This window comes from Macaca nemestrina, chromosome 13 (assembly GCF_043159975.1).
Source record: "Macaca nemestrina isolate mMacNem1 chromosome 13, mMacNem.hap1, whole genome shotgun sequence".
Lineage (NCBI taxonomy): Eukaryota > Metazoa > Chordata > Mammalia > Primates > Cercopithecidae > Macaca > Macaca nemestrina.
In genome coordinates, this window is record NC_092137.1 from 60,707,067 (window position 1) to 60,732,021 (window position 24,955).

General features: G+C 47.5%; 1 protein-coding gene across 17 annotated transcripts in view; it reads right to left on the reverse strand.

The window, feature by feature from the left end:
- The window catches only part of LOC105465088 (BCL11 transcription factor A), a 102,332-nt gene that overhangs the window by 43,850 nt on the left and 33,527 nt on the right, over window positions 1-24,955 (reverse strand). The window lies entirely within an intron of this gene.

Genomic DNA, 24,955 nt, shown 5'->3' on the forward strand with positions numbered 1-24,955 from the left:
CAGCTATTTCCTCACAGCCTTCCTTTTCTCTAGCAAAGTCCTTCCACGCAGTAGTTAATGACCTGTAAACACTTAATGAGCTAGAGAAACATTCCATCGAGAGGAATACCACTGTGCATCCTTTTGTAAAGTGGGGGGAAAAATCTTTTGTAAAATGAAGCATCGCCTTTAACTGCTCTGTTTGATCAAGTCAGATTTTTCAGAATATGAATAACTAGTATTCAGGCATATATGAACTGTCTTCAAGTTAATCGATCCCTAGAAACTAGCCCTCAGGTTAGCAGGCCAAGGATATATGAGAGTGCTTTGAAGTCTAGACTCAAACTCCCACTCCTGAATTGAATTAGAACATTCCAGGTAGACAGATTCACAGCCCTTAACATCAGGAATCAGCTAGAAATTCAATTGGCTCTTACCAGTCACTACCTATGTCAGTGCCATATCCTATAATGGTGATGATAATGACTATTATGATGATAATAATAATAATAGTTTTCACTGGATGGCACTTTGCATCTTCCAGAGCAATTTAACATCCTTTACTTTATTTGGAAAGCCTTCAGGACCAACCTTCTACTCTTCCCTTTCTCTGAACTATCACCTTACTATAGGTACATATTTCCCCCAAAGGACTCAGTGGCCTCTTTTGTCTCATTTTTCCCTTTGCTGATGATCCAGTAGAGAAATGATCAAAAGGATCCTGCACATTGTCCTAAATGAAACCAAGCTTCCTCTGCGGATGGAAGTGACCCAGGTGATAGAAGGGGGAGCCTGGACCCAACGCTTCATTGGCCAAGGATGACCCCATAAAGGTCAGGGTGTTGCAGAGACTGCCCGTGGAGGTGGGGAGATGAAGGACCCACCTGGCAGTCCCTCAAGAGCAGGGGTCTTGTCTTTGGGGGAGGACATCACTCTGAGCAGGGCTGGAGTGAGTCAAAAGTCTGGGAAAAGGGAGGCATGGAGGGGATAACTGGGTCAGACTCCGAGCAGGAAGGGCCTCTATGTAGACGGGTGTGAGGCTCCTTAAGGGGACCCAGCAGCCCTGGGCACAGAGGTGGTGAGCGGAGATAATGCCAACAGTGATAACCAGCAGGCCCTGGCAGAAGAGGCCCTGGACACTGAAGGCTGGGCACAGCCTTGGGGACTGCTCACAGGACATGCAGCAGTGTGTGCTGACAACTCCTCCCCACTGCGACCCCTATCAGTGCTGACCAAGCACACAAGATGCACACCCAGGCTGGGCTGGACAGAGGGGTCCCACAAGGTCACAGGGTGTGCCCCGAGGAGGTGGGGAGCTCACAGCCTCCAAGCATTGCATCATCCTGGTACCAGGAAGGCAATGGCTGCCCCATACCCACTTCCCTTCCTAGAATTGGCCTGGGACATTCATCATTTAGCCACCTCTGGCACCTGGATTTGTTTTTCAAATTTTAATAGCAAATAGGTTTAGTGTGCTGAGCAGAGCTGAGCAGAGGTGATCTGACCCCTCTATCTACTCACATAAGATCAGTAAAGAGAAGGAAGCAGGAAGATGAGGTGACAAAGGGAGAAGCCAGCGAGGTCATCTATAGGTCCAAGTTCGTCCAACCCCCCCCCCCCATTGACAGACTGTCAATTCTCTGAGAAGCTAGAGACTGTGTGGCTTAAGGAAGCCTCTTTGATGGATGTACTAATATGTATGTACCTTATACATACATTTGAATCACCTGTAAATCTTGATCAAACTCAGATGACTGCCCAATTCATCCAGAAACTACGTTTGTCTGATAGAACAGGAAGCAGGTGGTGGTAGTGGGCGGTTGGGGGGCACTGATGAGAGGCAGGGCCAGTGTTTCTTCTCCATTTTCCTTTCCACTGATTCTGTCCCCACACAGGCATCCAAAGGGAAGAATGCTACAGCCACAGTCCATTTCTCGCTGGCTCTTCTGGGAGATCACCCTACAATGTGTTCCCTAGTATTCAGGTTTCTGGGCTGCCATTATCTTCTCTGGTCTCGGGGCCCAAGCCAAAGAGCTGGAGAACAGTATCTGGCCAGGTGAAGCACGACTGCCGTGTGCAAGGCGAGTGGATAACGCCCTTTCGTCACCCCCACAGGGCCGCAGGGGTGTGACGCCCCTGCCCAGCCATATACCCTTCTGGGCCACAGTGCTGGAGGCTGAAGTCAAAGCTCATCGTGCCTTATTCCTTCAGGAGCAATACTCCTGGGAAAGATTGCACATTCTGTAACTCCTCTGAGTACATTTCTTCCCGGGGCAAAAAAGGAAATTAGCCCCATTTTATAGATAAAGAGCCTGAGGCCCGATGGGCTTGATCGACTTGTCCAGGGCCACCCAGCCAGCAGGTGAAAAGACTCACGTGTAGCTGGCTTTAGAGTCCAAGCTCCTTCAATGTCCCACATTCTCAAGACAGTGTTTGCCACAGGCCAGGGCTAGCAAAGAGACCCCTCCAGCCCCTCACACCCCCCCCCCACCAGACCTATGCAGATGTCAGCGAGGCCCAGGAACATGAGGCTCCCAGGACCAAAGGGGTGGACAGCACTGAAGGAAACTGCTCAACCTTGAGAGCAGAGGCTGCTGTGAAACAGCTCTGCGCAGCACCTGGGCCACAGCGTGCGGAAGGAGACATGTTCCTAAGCTGCCTGGTATTCTGCCATCTCTCTCTTCTTCTCTTCCTCCTAACCCATAAGCACCAGACCTCAAGCTCCATGTGCAGCTCCAACAGCTGCTAGACCTCGAGCAGGACTAAGATTGGGTGAGAGCAGCCGCGGACCTGGTTCCTCCCAGGCAGGCCAGCCCGGGTGAGCCCCTCCAGCCAGGCACCCACCCCACCGCCAGGCTGTTTACTCTTAGCTGGTGTTTGTCTCCTGTCTGCTCTACTGTAGCTCCCTCCCTCCTCTCCTCCTTTCGGTCCTCTGCCCAGGCCTGCCTGAGGCTGCCTGCCAGTGAGATTGCATGTCAGGGCTATTCCCTGGGCACTGAGGGCTGGGGTGCCCAGAGGCCTGCAGCTGTGCCCTGGATGGAAAACCAGCAGCCTGCAAAGGTGTGAGGGCAGCACAGGAGCAGTGTGTGAGAGGGGTGGTCTTGAGAGTGAAACTGGCCAAGTCTAGCCCAGGCGGAAAGGGGACAGGAGGCAGGTAGGGATAGGGCAGGTGAGGTTCCTAGGGCCAGTTCCCCCATTACACACTGCCTCTGCTTCCCCGCCCCCGTGAACCGCGCCTCTGTGGGCTGACAGATGTGCCTTCAGAGAAGGGCAGGGAGCAGCTGGGGGCCTGGCCAGAGCAATCATCCTGGCAGGAAATTACATCAGAGCAGGCAGCCTACCAGAAAGCCAGGGAAGGAAGGAAGCCCCTGAGAAAAAATGGGGGAAGAATGGAAGAGACTACATGTATTGATGGGATAAACCAGACACCCCACACTTCCCAACCCCTCAGGACAGGGTTCAGAGCCAGGCTGGTGGCTGCTACACAGAGACAGCACCTTCCAGCAGTTAAGGTACAAGACAAGGTATAAGGCTAGTGGGCCGTAGGCACCAAACCCGGAACTCAGAGTCAGGGCACCTCACTTCAAGCCTTGGTAGGTCGGTAAGATGAACACTCAGGCTCCCAAGTTAGACAGATGAGCTGGAATCTTCATCTACCACCATTTCCTGGCTGTATGCCTCAGCGCAGCTCTTTAACCTCTCCAAGCCTCAGTTTCTTCACTGGTAAAATGTGCATGATGACATTGTATGGCCAACCTGGGGTTGCTGATGGAACTGGTTAAAAGAGTCTCCGTGAAGCAAGCCTGGCTGGGTGGGCTTGCAAGCATTTCCAGGTCGCTGCATCCTCCTCTGTAAAATGGGAGAACCCCGAACTGCTCAGCCAACCTCCTGGTTGACTCGCTCAACAACAGAGGTCTCCACAGGAGCCCTGCCCACATGAGACATCTTTGGCACATCTTCTGAAACAAGACCTGTTTCTGGAAAGTTGTTGGTAAACATCCAATTTTGCACTTATTTATATTATTGTTTCAGAAACACTATCTTTGTTCTGCTTTGATTCAATGGCAGCCAATTTCATTCATTTGGTCCAAACCTGTAGTGCTACTTGCCAGAACAAAATGGAATGAGCCTCAATCCCTGCCCTCAAGGAGCTCACAGTCCAGCAGCTCTGTCTTTAATATCTATAAGAGCACAGGCAAGTGTCACAGGAAGCCATGGTCCTTTGGGGGAAATGAAGAACACTCTTGTAATATGATTAATCACTTCCAAATACTTTACCTGGTTTATAAGTTCTGTTTCAGGTGCTTCCCTGAGTGGCAAGAGTGAAAGGCCTTTTGCAAGTACTTACACTGCTTTTTTTTTTCTTTCTTTCTTTTTTGAGACAGAGTTTCGCTCTTGTTGCCCAGGCTGGAGTGCAATGGTACGATCTCGGGCTACCACAACCTCTGCCTCCTGGGTTCAAGCAATTCTCCTGCCTCAGCATCCTGAGTAGCTAGGATTACAGGCATGCGCCACCATGCCCGGCTAAGTTTGTATTTTTAGTAGAGACGAGGTTTCTCCATGTTGGTCAGGCTGGTCTCAAACTCCCAACCTCAGTGATTCACACACCTCGGCCTCCCAAAGTGCTGGAATTACAGGCATGAGCCACTGCGCCCAGTCTTACACTGCTTTCTTAATTATAGCAATGTGCTCATCTCACATAAAAATTTAAGAGGTGAAAACAGGAAGATGCGTTCTGAAAAGTTCTATCAGCCCCTCTGCTTCTCTACATTCCAAAACTGCCTTTTATTCTAATATTTTCTAGCTAATTATGGGATAAAGTAGTATTATGTTTCTTTCTACACAACTTGTGTTGCACTAGGTGAAATCTCAGGTTAACAGAGCTTCAGGGAGGAAAGGCCAGACCAAAAATATCCCTCACTCCACAGAGAAGCTGTCCCACCAGAAGTCCTGGAAAACTGACAGGTTTGCATGTTGTAACAATGCAATTCAAGACTGTCAGAATGATATCAATATTTGTATAGATACTTATCAAAGCAACAATCAGAGATCAGGTCCCTCCAAATGAGCTTACAGTTTATTATCCTGCTTTGTAAAAGTTGGTGAAACAAAACGATGGACAGCAGATTCGCTGAGCTCCAAAGTCAGGGAGTAGGTAGACAGTGGGAACATGTCAGCTCCCTCCTGGCTCTCCTCTACAGTCTGTGAGCGAACGGAAAAACAAACCATCGGAAAAAGTCTCAGCCTCATAAAACTGCACAGACAGAATGACTTCTTCATCGGATTCAGAAGAGTAGCAGGGGGTTCTTGCTAGCACAGATTTGAGCTCTGCCATCACACACTTTGTACATAGAATTCCGGGATCTCAGGTATTGCTCCTAAAGGAAGAGCCCGCTTCCTTCGCTCATCTTCCTCCGACATCAAAAAGCAGTATTCACACCCAATCCCATGCTTTCTAATATTAAAATATGAATTTAAGAAATACCAGTGAAAAGAGGTTTTTTACACCAGAAACTCTTTCTGTTGTAATGTTCTTGATACGTTAATAAAACTGTTTTCAATCATCATCAGAGAAAAACAAATTTACCTCTGATCATGGTAGCACAGTAGAGCAGAAAGAGCACTCAACTGGTGATCAAAAGAAATCAATCCTAGTCCTGTCACCCAGAAACTATGTGACCAGGGGAGGTACTTAATCTCTAAGAGAGTCAAGTCTCGAGTGGGTAAAATGAGTTGGGGAAGGAGTGAACCAGTGAGAAAGAACACTGGTCTGTCTGGGGCTCCCAGAAGACACAGCCAGACTTCTTGCTTGCTCTTGTCCGAACACCTCCTTGTCTTTTAAGGCCTGGGCTGTCTAGGGGGATGGCTACTGGCTTGGAGCAAAACCAACGTGTCTGTCATTTTAATACACATGGAATCTGTTGAAATGAAGGTGTCTGTGTGGAAGGGACAGACCCAGATCCACTCTGCATTTGTCCTGGCAATGGGAGCAGGAAGGAGTCCACCTCCTCCAAACCTGGTCACTCCTAGTCCCAAGAGGGAGAAGCCATATCACCCTTGGTCATGTTAGTGCCATTCTGCAGCCTCAGCAGGCTCTGAGCAGGTGGAAAGTCAGACTGGAGTCCAACCAGAAGACCCAAGACAGAAAAGGCAGGTGGCTGCAAATGAGCCTCACTTCTCCAGGGATTGTGACTTTTTATTAAAAACCCTTACCCATGCCACCCACCGCAGCACAGACAGGCATTCCAGGAGCCAAATATCTCCCTGGAAGACAGCAGGCTATTGCTTCCTCTGAGCACTGCAACAATTTTCTCTGGACCCTCTCTTCTACCTATTCCCAGCATGGGGCATAACCCTCCCTCTTATCCATTAGACTGCTCAAATCTGGGAAAAGAATTTGTGGCGCTCAGGTCTGAGTACGGATCGAGCTCCCAATACCAGTGGCTATTTCAGGCTTACAAAGCCTTGGTGGTTTCCACACCCAGCAGTTCCTACCCAGGACTGAAAAGCCCTCAGCAAATACCCAGATAGCCCTTGTTCACCCCCCTGGAAACCTATAGCTGCCAGGGAAATGTGACATTTTGTGAGGACTAATTTAACCCACCTAGAAGATCTAGGAGCCAAGATGCAACCCTAAAGCCCACTGCAAGGTACGATATTCTGGATCTTTTGTCAGAGCTTGATAATCTTAATAAAATTTGTATATTAAACAGTAATTCACACTCATCTAAACCTCCCCCAAATTGGTTATTGGCTGCTTCACTGATTCTAGAAAAAAAAGAAAGCAAGAAAGGCAGGAGAGGAATGAAGGGGCAGAAAGGGAATGAAAGACAGTGAGTGTGAGGGCCCAGCCAAAACCCCACCTGCTAGAAGCCTGCTGGAAGCCCACATGGCTTCGAGTGGTACATTCTGAGAACTCTGAAGAGTACCATTCAGCCAACACTGCCCCCGTGCCACAGGGCCCTGGACTCCTCTTCGACTCACACTTGCCTGGCAGGACTCCCCAAACAAAACAGAGATGTTCAGCCGGGCACGAGAGAGCAGGCCCCAGGGCTCATGCTGCACTGTGTTTTCCACAGTAATTCCAGAACTGCTGCCTACCGGCACACATGCAGAATCAATGATGAAGATACAGTACCTTCTGGGTCTGCCTAGGTTCACCCTTCCTTTTCTTAGTCACTGTGGGGTTTCACCCAGCCCAGCCACCCACTGAAAAGGCAGAGGAGGCCACCCAGCCGAATGCTAGGATATGACACACTTGAACCTTCCACCTGGCCAGCCTGCTCACCCAAAGAAGGAATAACAGAACAAAAAAGTCAACCTCTGACTATACATGGCTTGTGAATTTATACCAATGTTTTTCTTAAAGTGGGAGCTCAGCATTGGGGAACCCAGGAAAAATAATGTCCAAGGCAAAAAGCAAATAGAAGAATGAGTCTGCTGAAACAGCCAACTCCATCTCTATCTCCCCCAAGCCCTCCTAGTCAGAACCTTCTCTCAGCATTTCAGCAGGTACTGCTCACCTGGAAATACAGCTGATGTATTTACTGAGAAGCCTCTTCAAGCTTTCTACTGGTGCTTAGGGACTATGCCAATCAAGTCTTGAAATTATATAGAGAGGTGGAATATCAGGTACATTTCTGTCCCCGAAAATGCTTAAAGATCAAATTGATTCCTATCAATTTGATGCCTCCCCTACCAGTGAGCGCCCACCACCAGCTTCCTTGCTCCAAACTATTAAAACAGAGCTTCCCCAAAAAAACCAGCCTTCTGCAAGCTGCGACTTCCCTACCCTGTGTACAGGCTGTGGAGCGTGGGGATGACCCAGAGGCACAAGGAGTTCTGGATCAGAATCCCTAGTCTACCCCTGCGGCTGCGTGAGACCAGACATGCCATTTAACCTCTCTAAGCTTCAACTAGCCCTTCTCCTGCCTCTTCACAGGGTTACTCATGAGGTGAGGCTCCATTTGACAATACTCCTCAAAGGGCTTACTCAAAAAAAAAAAATGTGATTTTTATCTCTATCCTCATTATTAACGGCACAATGGACATTCGAAAGGGATGGGCCCAATTTTTCATAAGCCAAAAAAGCTAGAGGATTGGAGAGAAGAGACAGGACACTCAGAAATGGCTTCAAGGGTGTCCTTTGGCACCCCATTCTTCCAGATTGTTCCAAATGCCTGCTGAAGTAATAACAGCCCCAAAAGAACACACCACTTTGTCAGGACTTGTAGGTGAAATGTGTTGGAGCAGCTGTCAGCTTGGGGAAAATCACTCATCAGGTAGTAAGCCGAGTGGGGCTGCCTTCAGCTGGACAAACACTGCATCCACAGGAGAATGAGCGAGTGCTTTCCTGTCCTTCCCTCAGGGGCCAAACCAGCCCTCTCTTACCTTCTTGTCCAACCCAGTGGGCCTCTCTCCCTCAAATGCACACCTCCTTCTCTTTCCTCCAGCTCCCTAAGCTCTTGTTCAGGGCACAGACAGCTCTTCAGGCTGCCAGAGCAGAGAGTTAGGAAACAGTGACCCCTCTGCATGCATTCCCACCTCCCGGAGGCAGGGGACACAGCTGGCCACTCTGTGATGAGAGTGGGTAACCTCTCTACCTGGGTCTATCATTTTAAAATAAGCCATTCGTGGCTGACTATTAAATGGGAAGGGCCAATTACAGGTATCTCTGAGAAAAACTCTACCTGAGGGAGGGGGAAATACCTTCCAAAACAATGGTGGGCAGAAAAATCTGCATCCCGTAAAATACCCAGAAGCAATAGCAGCCCCACCTGGTTTATCTGCCAGACGCCGTGGAGGTGCCATGGTGGCATTTGGTAAATAACCCAAACAGGGCTTTGCAGGGTATGGGACACCACACTAGGCTTTGCAGCCCGGGTGAAACCAGACGGTGCAAGAAGACAGTGAATCACTCACAAGCAAGGGATGTTGTTAGCACACCTAAAAATCCCCTTTTCCCAGCCAGCCTTTGACACCCACCATAGAAATCACAGAGAGGTCGGAAAGAACACCTGGGCCCAAAATAGCTTGTCCTATTAGCCAAATGCCAGCGCTCCCACCTTGTCTGAGGGCATGGAGGGGAGGCAGTTGGCCAGTGGCTAGGGCTCTGGCCTCCTCATTTAATTCTCTCTGCATCAGAGGAAGAGTCACCTTCACAGGCCAGCTGTGGTCTGACTTGCCACATCTAATGCCACGAGGCCCTGCCAGTGGCCTCCATTCTGGTCTGTCAAACCCCTGCAAACCTTGAGACAGTGTTCCTCAGATCCAGGACAGAGCTGGCTGAGGACGCCACACGGGTCAACCCAAGCGCACCAATCCTCAGACCCTCCGAGGTAACAAAGACCTCACTAGACTGTCTCATTTTTCCAGCCTCAGTGAGCCGGCCCAAGCTGGCATGCTAAGTCCCAGGAAAGCCCTGGCTATACAAAACACAGCACCCAAGCACCTTTGTGCATGGCTGCTTAGCGGGCTAATGATAAAGGCAGCTCACTGAGGAAACGACTGTGCCCAGCAGTCTCCTAAATTGCGAAGGCAGCATTTACCAGTGATGAGAGCCCCCCGAGTGTTTCCTTCTAAACGCCTGAAATATATCCATTTTTCTGTCAGCAACCTCAAATAATGTCTATAATGCTGAGATTTATACATGGGTACTTATAAATGTGACTTCATTATAGCCTCTACAAAACTACCTTTCCGCCTAAACATTCAATTAATGTAATTAAATTGCTACCTGATGGCATTATCTAATTTAACTTGGGATCCAAACTATTGAAAAGCATGTGCCTTTTAACACCCTGACTGCTAAGGCATGTGATGAACAGAGCTATAAACATGTTGGCGTAACTGAGCTGTTTAAAAATAAATTAGCAAACTATAAAAATAAACAGTAACATACATATGTACTCAATTATGAACTAACTCTAATTTTTGTTCTGAAATACTGTCTTTGACCTTAGTCATAAACAAGCACTATTAAAAAAACATAATATCCCAACAGACAGAGGGCCAAGGATTAAATGCTCTTCCAGTACAGCAGAATGCAAAACAAGACAAGGAAGGAAGGGAAGAAAGGAAGGGAGGGAAGGAAGGGAAGGGAGGGAAGGGAAGGAAGGGAAGGAAGGAAGGGAAGGGAGGGAGGGAGGGAGGGAGGGAGGGAGGGAGGGAGGGAGAGGGAGGGCCCATGCCTTTCTTGAAAAGCTAGAAAACTGTCCAAAACCTACAAAGACTGCTGTGCTCTTGTTGACTTGAAGCTGCTTCCATTCAAGCCAGAAAAGTTAAAACCTGGTGAAGTGCTTGTACATTTTCAGATGTTTTGGAGTCTCTCAAGAAATGAGGACAGGCAAGGGGAAGAACTATTTCCACATGCAGCTGTTTCAACAGATCACTGTCTGCATAACAGAGTCTCTTACACAGAGCTGCCTCCCCACCTGAGCTGAGCTCGCCGTCCTAAGTCGGCTACTGCTTCTAGGTCCCCAGCTTTTCTAAGACATATGGCAGAAATGTGGAAATTGTCTTCCAAATAGCACAAGACAGAAAGCGGGTGGGGTGGGAGGCAACGGGTGCGGGGAGAAGGGAAGAAGTAAAATCAAGCTGTTGAAACTGTATACAGGACACGTTTTTGCACTAATCCAATGCTCCTGTAACAAAGGACAGCATACTATGGGATAATTACTATGGATTATTATTACAGTTTCTAAAGCAAAAGAACAAAAAAAAATTCACAAAAGACATATTACACACGCAGATTTCTAAAGCTTTAAAATCATATGGTCTTCGGTGTTGGTTCCTATGGGGTTACGGATAATGCCCTAACTGAGCACGACAGATGCAAACACAAAAAAGAAATCACAATAAACCTGAAATTCTCTCATGTCACGGTGCTTACTGTCCTTTCTTTCACAAACAAAAGTAGTTGAGAAACAGCTAAGTAGTTATTCATCTCAAAGAACCAACCTAAAATGCTGACAGGCCCAGCATTGTCGACACCCACCCCCCAACAACAACAACCAATTACACAAATAAAAACTAGGAGGAAAATCAAACTCATCCACACTTGGTTCAGAACGCAGGGAAGGCCGGATGTGAAAGAGGAGACAGAGAAGCTTCTTGGGTGTGCAGCATTACATCCTGGGCCACACTCCCTGCAGGGGCCACAGGAGGAGGCACTGCAGCCAGGTCCCCGAGTCTGACTTTTACCCAAACAGGGGGTTGCCAGTTGCTGTAAGACAAATATCCCTAGCACATTACCTAGTTGGCAAAGGAATGCACTGGGAGGTTCTGGAATAGCACAGTGTGGAACCGCGCTGGACTTTTCCTGTTCTGAAGAGGACTCTGCTTTCCTCCGGGATGTAAAGTATTTGATTGGCAGGCAAAGGACAAAACTTACCTCAGGTACTACGGCAAACTGGCCAAAGAGAAGTGTTGCTAGGAGGATGGACACGGCGGGAAACAGCCTCAGCTTGGCCCAGGAAGAAGCTGGGGCTCAGCTACAGGGGCCGTGGGAATAGCTGGAGGCCTGTGCATTTCCCTGAGGGTCTCCTTGGCGACAGGGCTGGACCTTTGCACTGGCAGCCTGGACTCCTCTCTGAGCTCCCCCTTGGGTCACCTATGATTCCAGAAGAGTTTGTTCTACATGTGGCAAAGCCAGCACCATAGAGGGGACAGAGGGAAACCTAAGGCCTACCTTGAGGGATGTTAAATTTATGTTCTAACCACTGCTATTTAAGGTGTCTTTTGAGTCCTGAGGACCAAGGAGCTCTCCTATGACAAGGAACCTGTCACTGGTTCTTCTGTGATTGCTAAAGCCTAGAAGACCTCCTCCAAAGAAAAGTGGCTCAGACAGAAACACTGACTCTTGTTTCTCATCAGACTCCGAAATCACAGGCTTCTGGTCTAAAGATTCAAGCTGAGAAACAAGAAAGCAATTTGTTTGATTCAGGCTCTTGCAAATTACCCCCCAATAATTTACTTGGTCTCAGCTTTGGCTGGCTTGGATGTTATGAGGATTCCAAGAATTTTTTTACTTTTCCATTAGAGGGCTCTGCACTCTCCTTTCAAGGAAAAAGGCTCTATCTGCCAGCCCACTTCTTTCCAGGAATGGGGAAAGGGAGGAGGAGAACCTGTGGAAAAGAGGACAACGGATTTCCAGAAGAATTTCCAAGCCAGGGGCTAACCGTGGACCTGAGCACAGCACAGCCACACGGACATCTCAGAAAAGCATTCTGTGGAAGCACAAGACGCGTGGCAGTGAGAGTCCTGAGAAGTCCAGGAAAAGATGCAGCTTCCAACCCATTCCCAAATATCACCAATTAACAGCAGCCCGATGGTCTACCTGAGACCTGAGGAAACAAACAAAGGGAAAGAAATGCAAGAAAAAAAGCGCATCTTTCTGGATCAAAAGATTAAGTTGTCTTTGGTAGCTAAAGAACAATAGAGAAGGAAAAAGATTAGGAGGAGAAGAAAAACACCTGGCCTTCCCTAAAGAACTACAGTTAGAGTTTGACTTAAATCATCTCGGCTATAGGCAATCAACTGGGGCTCTCCTAACAGCCGCAATCAGGGGGATATTCTCTTTCCCCTCATGATCTTCCTCAACAGGGCAGTAGTCCAGCATCCACCGAAGACCTGAAGTGGAGAAGGAGCCCAGACATGCCCATCCTTTGAGCACCTCCACAACCTTTCTAGCCCATCCCAATAAACAGCAATTCTATTCCCCTAGTCACCAAGCCACACATTTTGGGGGTCCATCTTGACTCCTCTTTTCCTTTCATACCCCCCATCCCATCAGTCAGCAAATCTTGCTGCTTCTACCTTCGAAATATGTCCAGAATCCAGCCCCTTCTCACGTCCCCACCACCCCGGTCCATGCCACCATTACTTGCCTGGAATTTGCCTTCTAACTGCTTCTGCCTCACTTTCCCATGCTCAAGTCTCAAAATGTAGCCAAAGCAACTCTCTGGAAACCCAAGTCATATGACATCACTCCTCCAGTGGCTTCCATCTCCCTTGGAGTCAGAGCCAAAAATCCCTGCTCTACGTCCTTCAAGGAGCCAGCTGGTCTCCTCTCCTCCTCCTCCTGCACCCTTTCCACTCTGACCTCAGGGGCCCTCGCTCCTCCTCCAGCAGCCAGGTATATTACACACAAGGTCTCTGCTCTCTACCACTCTTTCTGGAACCATCTTCTCGAAATTCTCATGGCCAACTTCCTCACTTCTTTGGAGCCTTTGCTTTTCAGTGGGCCTCCCCTAATCGTCCTATTTAAAAGCATGGCCACCAGGCACCCCTTACCCCTATTCCCCACCTTTTTTTATGCAGGCAGTTTGATCTTCTTTTGCCATACTGTATAATTCACATATTTATTGGTGCGTCTTCTGTCTCTCCCCAGCTAGAAAGGGGGCACCACAAAAGCAGGGAGTTTTTAAGGCTTTGACCACTGCTCTATGCCCAACACCAAGAACCGTTCCCAGCCATGTGGCAGGTGTTCAAAATATTTGTTGAAAAATGAATGAGTAAACCTTCACAATTCCAAACTGCCAGGAGGCCACTCAATGCCCTATCTATAAAACTGTCAGGCAGCCCAACCTGGGGGCACTCTGGCTTTGGATCTTGGGTTTGAGCCAAATTCCATTTTCCCCACAGGCCCTGAGGCCCAGAGGGAAGAGGTTTTGCATTATAATATAAATGGAGGGGTTGAGCTGGTTTGGGGGAACCCTTGACAGGAGCCAGTAAAAACCAAAAGGGAGTCATTTTCCTAAGGCTTAGGTGGAGCCTCTAGAAAGAGAGGGGGCTCAGAGCCTGGGGAAGAGCCAACCACCAGCAGTTCCTCAGAGCTCTTCTCACTGGGGCTGTGCAGCCAACTGCGTTTCCAGGCACACCAAGATGCCCATACTCATATCCAATACTGTGCAGGGGCACTGGCCGGGCACAAATCCCAGATGCCTCCACGGCATTACTCTCCCTCCGTTCTTGCTTTCAGATTCTCCCTCCTCCTGGCAGGGGCATTGGGGAGGGTGGGAGAGAAGAAGGCCATGGTAAAGGGACAAATCCCTTCTACCTGAGAGCCCAGGATGCAGCCAGAAAGGCTGAAATACCCTTTCCCACCCTAGCATACATTTTGACAGGTGAATAAGTGCTCCCCAGTAGGCAATAACAAGGAGAAGTCTGAATTAAAAGAACTTGCCAATTTGGGAAGTAATGCCATTCTATGTGACTCCACTCTATTCTGTTACCAATAAAACACTTAAAGATGCTATTCATGCAGACATAAAGTGCTAATGGCCACTTGTTAACATGTTTCATAATGCTAATATTTCCCTCTGATTTCTGACAGTTCTTTTTTTTTCTTTCTTCTTTTTTGGGGCTATTTTAAGTTAACAGAGCGCTAATCTGATTCAAAACTGAAGACTCAAAGAGCTACACTCTACATAACTGCACTATTAATGACAACCATTGCTTTACATGTTGCACCATTTCATGAAAACAATCATCACTCAGTCAACGTATTTTCCAAGCCATAGAAAAGCTGAAGTAAGTTGAAAATGCAGTAGGCAAAGCAGCAGCTAGTAATGTAAGACACTAAGGGGCAGGGGAGTCATTAATTCTTCTCCAAGCTTTCAGCATTCTGTTTCTATGAAGGCAAGGGTTGGGGGGAGCTTTTTTCTTTCAAATACATCAGTAAAATGATGAGGTGCTTCCTCTGCTATGCCCAGTGGCCCAGGCACACTCACTAAGGTATCCTCTCAGCAATGTAGGTGTTCAAAGGCAAAAGAAAGGGAACCAGCTCATGGCATAATACTTACTTGGCCAAAGACACAGTAACGCTTCCCAGGAAATACAAGCGTCACAGTCACTCCAAAATGAGTACGTGTGCAGCCACCTGGGCTTGCAACTTAATTCAAACAACTTGGAAGGCTACGGAGCACCAGAGCTGGGGAGCTGCAGAGGAACCCCTGTGCTCACCACCCCAGAGAGCTGTCAGAGAGGAAGCCTGCTTTCCTCAGACGTTTTAAAGGAAGCCACCTAGAGCCCCACCTGTCACCGTGGAACTGCTCACAGTGGCTGCCTGATATGCTGATGTGGAACTCAGAATCATTCATCTGGGTTTGTGGCTGAGCTGTGCTAGGTAACTGGGTGGCCTGGGCAAGTCACTTCACCTCCCTTGGCCTGTGTCCTTGAGCTTTCCTGGCTGCACATCTTGCTCTCAAGTATAAAGGATCTGTCCCCTTCTACCCGCCCCTGTGCTACACACACTCACCTCTCAAATGAGAAAGTCAGCTTTGAGAGAGGATGCTTGCCTTCCGGACTCCCCTCCCAACCCAGAACCTGTCACAATGCTCTGCAGAGAGTACATGCTCAACAAACCCAATGCTAAATTGTAAAAAGTGAGACTAGATGGTATCTGCCTCTCCTCTCAGCTCTAAATTATTTGGTCTAAAGAAAACTGAAGCCCCCAGAAACTTCGTTTTGCATATCTAATTGGAGATGGTTTCAATAATAAAATTATCAAGGCATCCCTATGTTACTTGAAGTTGGTTCACAATCTGGCGGCATTCACAGCCTGATGAAGATGGTTTATTCTCTTTTAGTGTCTCAACTATGAGTCACCTCTGATGACGGGTAGGAGAACAAGCAGGTTTTACTACAATACACACCTAAAGTAAATGAATAAACCCAACCACTTTGCCCACCCACATGGCATCCATTTGGAAGAGACATAGAGAAAGGAGTTTCACCTCTTAGACGTCTCAGAGATTAATATTTTCTCAAAAATGAACACACAGAGCAACAGCTGACAAGTCACACTGGACCACACCACCACCTCTGGTTACCCCCTGAGAAAGGCGGAGAAAGGACCCCCAGAACAGTCACCATTTGAGGAGAGGTTCAGGGATCATGAGGACTCACCACCCCACCGAAATCCACGGATGGCTGCCTGTGAGGGGTTGGGGGTGGTAAATTACTTTCTCTTTCTCGTCTTTGAAAGACTCTTCCCCAGAGTCAGGATGACTCTCACTAGGTTTCAGGTACATCCCCATCATGCCCCAGACCCCAGTCTCTGCAGCTGACACTGCTCCAAGATACTAAATATGGGACAAGGAGGGGACAAGGAATTCAATCCCAGAAGTGGCACTAGAAGGAGTCCCTGATCCCTCAGGAGCCATCTGCCGGGTGCTTCGGAAGATGCTGCCTCCATGCCCCACTTGAGGCTGTCCACAGCAGAAACCAGCACCCAGATCCCCTCAAGCCAGCCACCCCATGGGAGCCCCTTTGCCGGGTGTGGGTGCTGGGTCAGCCTCTAGCCAGAACTCCTGCTGCTTCTCTCTTTTTGGAGCAGTTCTTCATGTCCTGTCTGGATCTTCCCAGTCCTGCCCTCTCTCTTCTGAGTCTTCCCACCCTTCCAAGGGCCTGCTACCTAATGCATCTCCCCACTCACACCCTAAAGTAAATGAATAAACCCAACAGCACAGATTCGTCCCTGATCAGGACTGAAAAAAGAAAAAGAAATAGCCTCCCATCACACTACTCTCTGGGAAATTAGAACTGAGTCCTAGCTCTAGCACTGGGCACAGCTGGGTCGGCACCTACAAAGGATCCTATGCAGTGAACACCTTTCAGTCTGTAGGGTAGCTGCTCTCCTCAACAAGCCAGAGATTCGCTGCCTTCCAGACAGGCACCTCCATGGAAGAGAAGCTGTTCCTGGCTTGTGGTGAGCAAAATTCCCTGGATTGAGTCAAGAGACCTGGATTCTAGTTCCACTACATTGAATTCTCTAGGTTCATGGTCCTACATCGTCAAAGAAGGAGGACAGGCTTGAGGGCAGGCAGTCACAGGCAGCCTGGCATGGGCTGAGGCAGCACACAAGGACTCTGAGCCGCCACCAGCCATCTCCTTGCGGACTTTCCTGAGAGCACATGCAGCTAGCAGCGCTCCAAGGACTCTCTGAAAGGCTTCCAGGCTGGGCTACCTCCAGCTGTGTGGTGGAAACTGGTAGCAAAGGAATCCCAGAAGGGCCACAACTGAACTAGAAGGCTAAGGACCACCCCGGCCACTGGTGGGATCGAAGTGCTGAGCCACGAGGCCTACTGGGCAACCCATTTCTGGGCAGTCCTAAGACTTGGAGAACAAGCCATCTAAAAACAGAATTAAATGGCCAGGCGCAGTGGCTCATGCCTGTAATCCCAGCATTTTGGGAGACCGAGGCGTGTGGGTCACCTGAGGTCAGGAGTTCAAGACCAGCCTAGTCAACATGGTGAAACCCCATCCATACTTAAAAACAAAACAAACAAACAAAAAAAAATCAGCCAGATGTGGTGGCATGCACCTGTAATCCCAGCTACTTGGGAGGCTGAGGGAGGAGACTCACTTGAACCTGGGAGGCTGAGGTTGCAATGAGCTGAGATCGTGCCACTGCACTCCAGCCTGGGTGACAGAACGAGACTCCATCTCAAAAAAAAAAAAAAAAAAAAATTAAATTAAATTGGGTGGGGGAGCTTCTTAGGAAAAAAAAATCAGAGTTGTGCAAATAAATCTAGTTGGTCTGACTGTCTTTACAACACACTGAAAGGGTAAGGCACCATAAGAGGCTGTGAATTCCATTGATAAGAGAGGATTTCCCTACTCAAATAGCAAAGGTCTTGAATACATATACACCAAAACAGAAAAAAAAAAGAAAAGAAAGAAAGAAAGAAAAGACAAGACAGACAGAAAGAGAGAGAGAAAATCACCTTTTAAACTCGTCCACGAGCCAGTCAGAGCCACCCAAAGGAAAGCAGGCCCCAGTCCCTTCTGAACTCAGCCATTCTCCCTCTGGTGAGACAGGCTCTAGCCTGTTTCCAGAATGCCACTACCAGCTTCCCACACCTCCAACGGACCCCCTAACTCCAAAGTGTTGCCCACACCTAAGGATCCTCCCCCATGTGCTTTCCCCCAACACTGGCTTCCAGGTGAGCGAGACAGAAGCTGCCAGCAGAGTTCACTGCTTGACCATGGGGTGAAGGCCACAAAGACACCACCCGCTATCCCAACCCCAACCCTTTCACTTTTTCACTTTCTCCACAGGGAGAAAGGAGGAAATAAACTTGTCCAGCCTCACACCTTCCCTGGACAGGGAACTGGGGATCCATTCAAAGCCTGGTCTTTTTCTGTTGAATCAAGCAGCCTGAGCAAAGTACAGATTAAATACTACATGTGAACCAGCATTATGTGAGGCACCAAGAAAGCACAAAAAATAAAACACGACTCCCGCTATCCAAAAGGTTATAATTTGAGGAGGAGAAAACACACTCACGAGCCAATGTGAATACCACTGATCCCCTTTTAACTAATCTCAGAGTGACACCTCCTCCAAAGAAAGCCAAGTTGTTGACAGAGTCAGGCCTTCCTAGTTACCTAGAAAAATGGCCTGGGGAGGTCCAGTCCACTGGAAGCAGATACAGAAACAAGCACTCCATAAATATCTGTGGTACCCAGCTACCTCTCTGAAACACAGCCCAGTGCTTTCAGGTAGGGAGAAATTGGTGGTGGGTGGTGGACAGATATGTGAGCGGACTGACACAGACACAGGGGCTTCCTAATGACTCTTGATCACCCAACTTTCCAGCTTCCCCATTTCTGCCCCTGACTTGAGTTCCCAGGCCACTCAGCCCACTGTGAGGTCTTACTGTGGGGATTACCGAGTCACAACCAGGCTGGGCAGAACAGGAAGTGAGCAAGTCAATTCGAGAAAGATCCAATCAGGGGATATTCTCTGGGCACCGCCTGGCCAACACCCACGGAGGGGTCCTGGAATACAAATACCCTGGAGTCTGAAGGGCGGTGGCCCCTCTTCTCACCACTTCAATTACATCTTCATTGAACTGGGGTATGAAAAAGGGAAGCAGGGATTGAAAATCTAGCCTTGTGGCCATAAGCCTGTGATGACTCATGCCACCTTTGTGTGCTCTAAGATGCTTTCCCATGTCTGTAATGCTTTTCATATCATCCTACACACTCACTGTCACCTCTTCTCACCCCAGCACACAGAAAAGATGTGCTTATTATGTGCACTTAGGTTTTGTTGTACTATTAAACACAATGACCCACTCCTATTATTATAACACAGGTTTTGCTGGAAACTCAAAAAAGACTTGGCTCTGCTGGCTCACAGTGAATCTGGGCTCTGCTCTTCCAAAACCTTTGTTCTCCAGATGTCAGCGTAAAGTTATGAACAGCTCTCCCCCTGAGCTAACTTACCGAGCAGTAAGTGAGGCAAGAAAGGCCACTCACTATATTTCTCAGCCTCCATGAAGTTGTCACTGGGAGAGGAGCCAAGAGGGAGGGGGCACCTTCGGAGACAAGATCGTAACTCACTGTCATCCGGGGAAGTAGAGAGGAAGTCAGGGAACTTGTGTCGGGAGTGGAGAGCTAAGCTCAATATGGACAAGGACAGAGAGGGGCACCTGGGATGGGAGAAATGTGGCATCAGGACAACTGGGAGTGAAAGTTTAACTGCCCTCAAAGATGGCTGACAAAGATCTAGCATTCCTAGTGGACACCAAGCATGAGTCATCAATGAAGCACTGGTTTTTTAAACAGCAAGCAGGATGTAAGAGGGCAGACATAAGACTAAAGAATGTGGAAAACACTAAGGTATCTTGCCATTGGACTCTGCAGTAATCAGACTAATGTTTGAGTAAAAGAGCTGGAAAACGAGCAGATTCTAAAGAGAGGCACAAAAACAATAAATGGGTTACAAGATAATAGATCCATGAGTTCAGGTTCAGGAAAGAGATTATTTAGGAAGAAATAGTGTCAGAGAATGGAGTGAAGAATCTAAAATATGAAGCATTTCAGCCCAAAGGTGGTGATGAGATACTTTGTCTTCTCTGGAATGAAGAGGAAATGGGTTCAAAATGGAGCATAAGGGATCGAAGGTAGACGAAAGGAAGGATTTCCTGTGATTGAAAGGTGTCTTTAAAAATAGAACTAGGGTGGTGAGGAAGTGGTTGGGCTGGCCAATTCTGGAGGTCCATCTGCCCCTGAGAGGGTACACATTCCTTCACCACCCCAACTCCGTCTACTCCATTATCTCCAATGATCTGGATTAAAAAGCCAAGCTATTCCCTGGGCACACCATGTAAACCTCAGAAGGGCCACACTTTGGGAGCCCTAGCAGGAAAGGTGGTAGGAAGACCAGCCCCGAAACAGGGCAGAGAAAACAGAGAAAGGAACAAGGCAAGATGAAAGGGCAAAGGAACATGACCATTCTCTGCAACAGCACAGGTGATTGGGTGGTGGTTTTGTTGTTTGGGTTTTATCACGGGCTCCCCAGGTTAGCACTGCCAGGCTCTTCATCAACAAAGCTTCAGTTAAGAAAATCATTCCAGCCATCACCCATGAAAGTGTGGGTGCAAGTTCCTCTGCAAAGCACATGCGAGCCACCTCTGGCTCCCGCTGGCCATGGAAAGGCCATGTGTGATTAGTACAGTCAGCCAGGAATAAAAGTGGGAAGCCCCAGGCTCTGGGCCAAGTCTACCACTGCCTAGCAAGTAGCCTCTGGCACTCACTCCCCTGTTAGCCTCAACCTTTCTCATCTGTAAAATGACATGGTTAATGATATGACTTCACAAGTCTATGTCTACATAGAAGATGCTCAATAAGTATTCACTTTGCCTTTCCACAAAGGAAACTATCTATGCTCAAAGAGTTGTACTTTCTTCTATGATTCCTCAGATACTCTTGTCGACTAGAGGAACAAGAACCTTACTCTAAAAGCCAATTTTAGGGGAGAAGAGAAAATTTTTAAAAGACTTTAATTACTGAAGGCCAGGGGCATTTGCTCATGCCTATAATCCCAGCAATTTGGAAGGCCACAGAGGGAGGACTGCTTGAAGCTAGGAGTTCAAGACCAGCCTGGGCAACATAGCAAGACCCTGTCTCTACAAAAAGCTTAATAAACAAAATAAAATAATTACTGAGATTTAGCTATCTTTTTAAAGAAAATATAATATTTGGCCCAGCTTTTTATCTATCAAACCTAGACCTAAAATCATCATCTCATTCCCTCTGTCAACGTCTGCTGAGCTCCCATAATGCATAAAACATCACAGATAAAGGAGTCACAGGATTAGACCTACAGTTCCATACCAGTGTGTTACAGCCTGTCATGAAGCAGACTCAGAGAATTTGGTTACTACTTAGTGCTAACATTTAATTTGCTTTTAAAATGTCTGTGTTAGAGCAGACTCAGGATTATGCCTGTAAGATGACATTCCAATTCACCTGTATTTAAATATGAATAAAGAGTGAGCAGAAGGGACCAGGTAAAAATGGCACATGGGAGGGCATCACACATGTGAATTTTATCTTCCCACACGCAAAGGCATGGTGGGACAAGACAGGAAGCATTGCTCTACATCTGAGAATCACCACACGCCAGAGAGGGCATGGGAGGTGACACACAAACCCAGCAGAGAATGTTGAGAAAGAGTTTTAAGAGCCTACTCATCATTACAGAGTTCACTTAAAAGTCCATCCAGAATCAGAATGTGGGATGGGATGCCACAAGGCATTCCTGGGGGCCAGGGGTAGATTTTAAGGACTCATCAATTACTATTCAAGTTCAAGTCAAGTCAAGCTGGATAGACCCCATCCACATGCTGCTGCTGGATGGGCAAAGATCAAGAGGCAGTCGTTCACCACCAGCCGTATTTTCTGGGGCTGCTTGTTACTGACGTTCTGTCATTCAAGGTGGGTCCTGAAGCCACAATAAGCACCAAATCTGCTCCCTACAATCCACAGCAAAAGGAGAGTTCCTTCTTTAAAAGAGAGATGGCACACATCTCTCAACTCTTGAGAGAAAATGAAGAGAAGTGGGATTTTTCAATCCTGATACCAGCAGGAAACAGGGAGTCTCTGGTAAGTAATACCAAACCAAGAAGCTTCTTTTCTCCCAAGTACACCAGGAACCCCTTTCAAATACAGGTGCTACAAAAAAAGAAGTAGGTGTGGAAGCGGGGCAAGAAAGGGAACCTGAGGACTATGCAAGCTCTGTCTATGGGTATCAACACCTTTAAGGCATTTTGCGGTCTTTTTGATTCTATAACCTCCATATTGAGAGGCATAAAACACAGAACATTACACCTGTCAGGTGCTGGACCCTGAACTATCTCCAGGCAGCTGAAAGTCAGTACATCAGCCTTTTAATGACGTGAAAGTTAAAGATTAAAAACACGTTGGAACGCTTACTTTACGCAGTGCCAAAAATGTGTCTATAACCTGTAAGGAGAGATGGGTGTGGAGCATCATAGGAAAAAGGTGACTGCACTCATGCTGCAGAGAAAAAAATAAGGTCCTCGCTTGCCTGCCTGCCTGCCTGCCTTCTTTCCTTACAAGGGAAATTGCTCCTGAAATCTGACATGCTTTGCAACAGCAGTAAGTTGACCACTGGAGTGAGGCTGGAACCACTGGAATCTTGTAGATTTCTGAGGCCAATTCTGTTCTGACACACGAAGCTGGGAGCCACTGTTTTAGGAATTCACGTGGGCATGGGACTGTGCTTATTCAGAAAGGGCTCCAGGTCACATCCTGTATTCTCTTGAATTACTCCAATGACAATAAAAACTCAGTGAAGACAAAGAGATCGTTTTCGTAGGGCACTGCCGTTTGCCAATCCATAACTTAGGAACTCATGGCTATGCTTGGATAATTCTCTCTAGACTTGGAGTGTTAAAAGTTTGCACCTAGTTATTCTCCCCTCTCTGGCAGGAGAATCATGTCACTGGCAAGCAATTATTGTATCCTCTTCAAATAACTCAGCCTAAATTTTTATTTATGCCTATATATTTATGCACAAATGTGTGTATGATGTAGTACTATGGCTTCTTTTTCTGAAAATTGAAAAATTCAGAAAGCCAAAGATAACAGAATATACCTTGAGTGGCACATCCTTTGGGTAGGAATCAAAAATAATTGCAAAATTATTTATGTAGGAGTATTAAAATTTTCCTCAAAAGTTCCCAGGCAAATGGGTGCCTCTTTAATTTTCACCCTTACAATAAACTCTCCTGCAGGTTTTGTTTATTTTGAGGAAACATTTCACTTTTTTTTTCAAGACATGAGGTGTGAATGATGCAAAACAGTATTTGGATATGTAAACTGAATTATTTGCATAATGCATTACTAATCAGTGAGTATAAATTCTGGAGTCTGAGGACCTGAAATCAAGTGCCACCAAATTTTTAAAAGTCTAGATTATAAAAGTAAAGAGCATCACCCTTCGGTGGGATAATGTACACATTTGCATTCCGTTTATAAGAAGGAGAAATTATCCTCACAGAGTTTTCTGAGGAAAATTAAATAAGTGGCCTTTGATGTACACTGCTTTGCTCTGACTCAACATTATGAGGCATAAGGTCCTAAATTCATAGGCACAACCACAGAAGCACCAAGGAGTGAAGATATTTGCATCAAAAAGAGCAGACAGTCCCCGCCCCCACCCCATGTTGGTCGCCTACGGAACCTACAGGAATCCGAAGGGGCAGCCAGACATTCTGCCTATACCACCCATCAGATCAGCCACCAACTGAACCAAAAACCACTCATACCCTTCTCCAGTGGGTTCCCACCGGTGTTTTCATGCAAGCTCAGCCCCTTCTTTGCAGAAAAAAGATATTGATGTGCTAACAGTAGACAGAAGAAAACATTATTCCAGCTCTGTACACAACCTTTGTAAACCCAGCATGATAAAACCAAGTCTGGGAAACTATTTGTCTAAACACTTTTTGGAAATGGATGATATGAAGGGGAAAGGAAAAGGAAAAGGAAAAGTGTAGCCTAGTGGTCAGCGCACACACACACACACACACTCACACACATCCTTGAGGGTGCCAGGTTACATTTCTACAACAGCTGCCTTCCATTGTCTACTGCCAGTGAAGCCAAACCAGCCTAAAATTTAATTTAATCTGCTGTAAACCCAAGTATCGGGCACTTAGATGGCAGCTAAAAGCGCCACTCTCAGATAACTGAGTGACACTTGCTAATAATAGCCTTGGTGTGAAGCGAGAGGGAGCGGACATTTTGTAAAACCAGAGGGACCTGGGCCTGGGCCTGGGCCTGGGAACAGCATGATGTGGTTAGGCCACTCTCAGCTTCCAGGCAGCAGATACGGCAGAGACCAGGCCCACCATGGCTCCCGCGTGATGGGCTGCACGAAGCCCACCAGTGACCTAGCTTTCAAGTCATACAGCAACAGTCCTGGCTTCTGCTAACCAAAAGAACAAAATGCCCCTTTCCAGCTCTGCAACTGTCACTCTGCTCCCTTTCATCTTCCATCTTGTGTCCCAGTCCTCCCTTAAAGGGAAGGCTGCTTAACCCTTGACATGTTCTTTGTCCCCTTCTTTCTGAGAGTGTGGTCAATCTCCTCTCAGGCTAACCATCTTTCTCTAATAGTCAGGGATCAAATGGCCAAAGGAAGGTCCCAGAGCCTTGTCTTCATCAACACTACCAGCCAAGTGAGCACGTCCCAGCTGCTTCTTCCTGAGCCCACCACGATGCACAGAGGCACCTGTGCTGAAACTCAAGCAAACGCCACATCTGACTCTGCCTTATGCACTGAAAAAGCCAAGGGATCTCTGTTCTTCCAGGAGAATGGGCGACAGTGCACAGTACAGATCCTGAAATGACCCCTTCACAATGAACTTACTGAAGCTCACAGGTACTTTCTTGCCCACATGACACTTGTCCCCTTGCTTCCTCTGAGCCAAACCCTTGGTGAAGAAGCAACACCAACTAAACAAGGTCATATTGCTCTCTACCAGTCAGGCAATGTCTTTATTTTCTGGAAAAATCTCAAATACTACAAAAGTAGAGAGAATGTTATAAATCAGTCCCCAGGTCCACATCTTCCAGCTCCAACCACCACAGCTCACAGTCGTTCTTGTCTTCTGTAACCCTATCGCCTCCCTAACCCATTTTATTATTTAAGTTGACC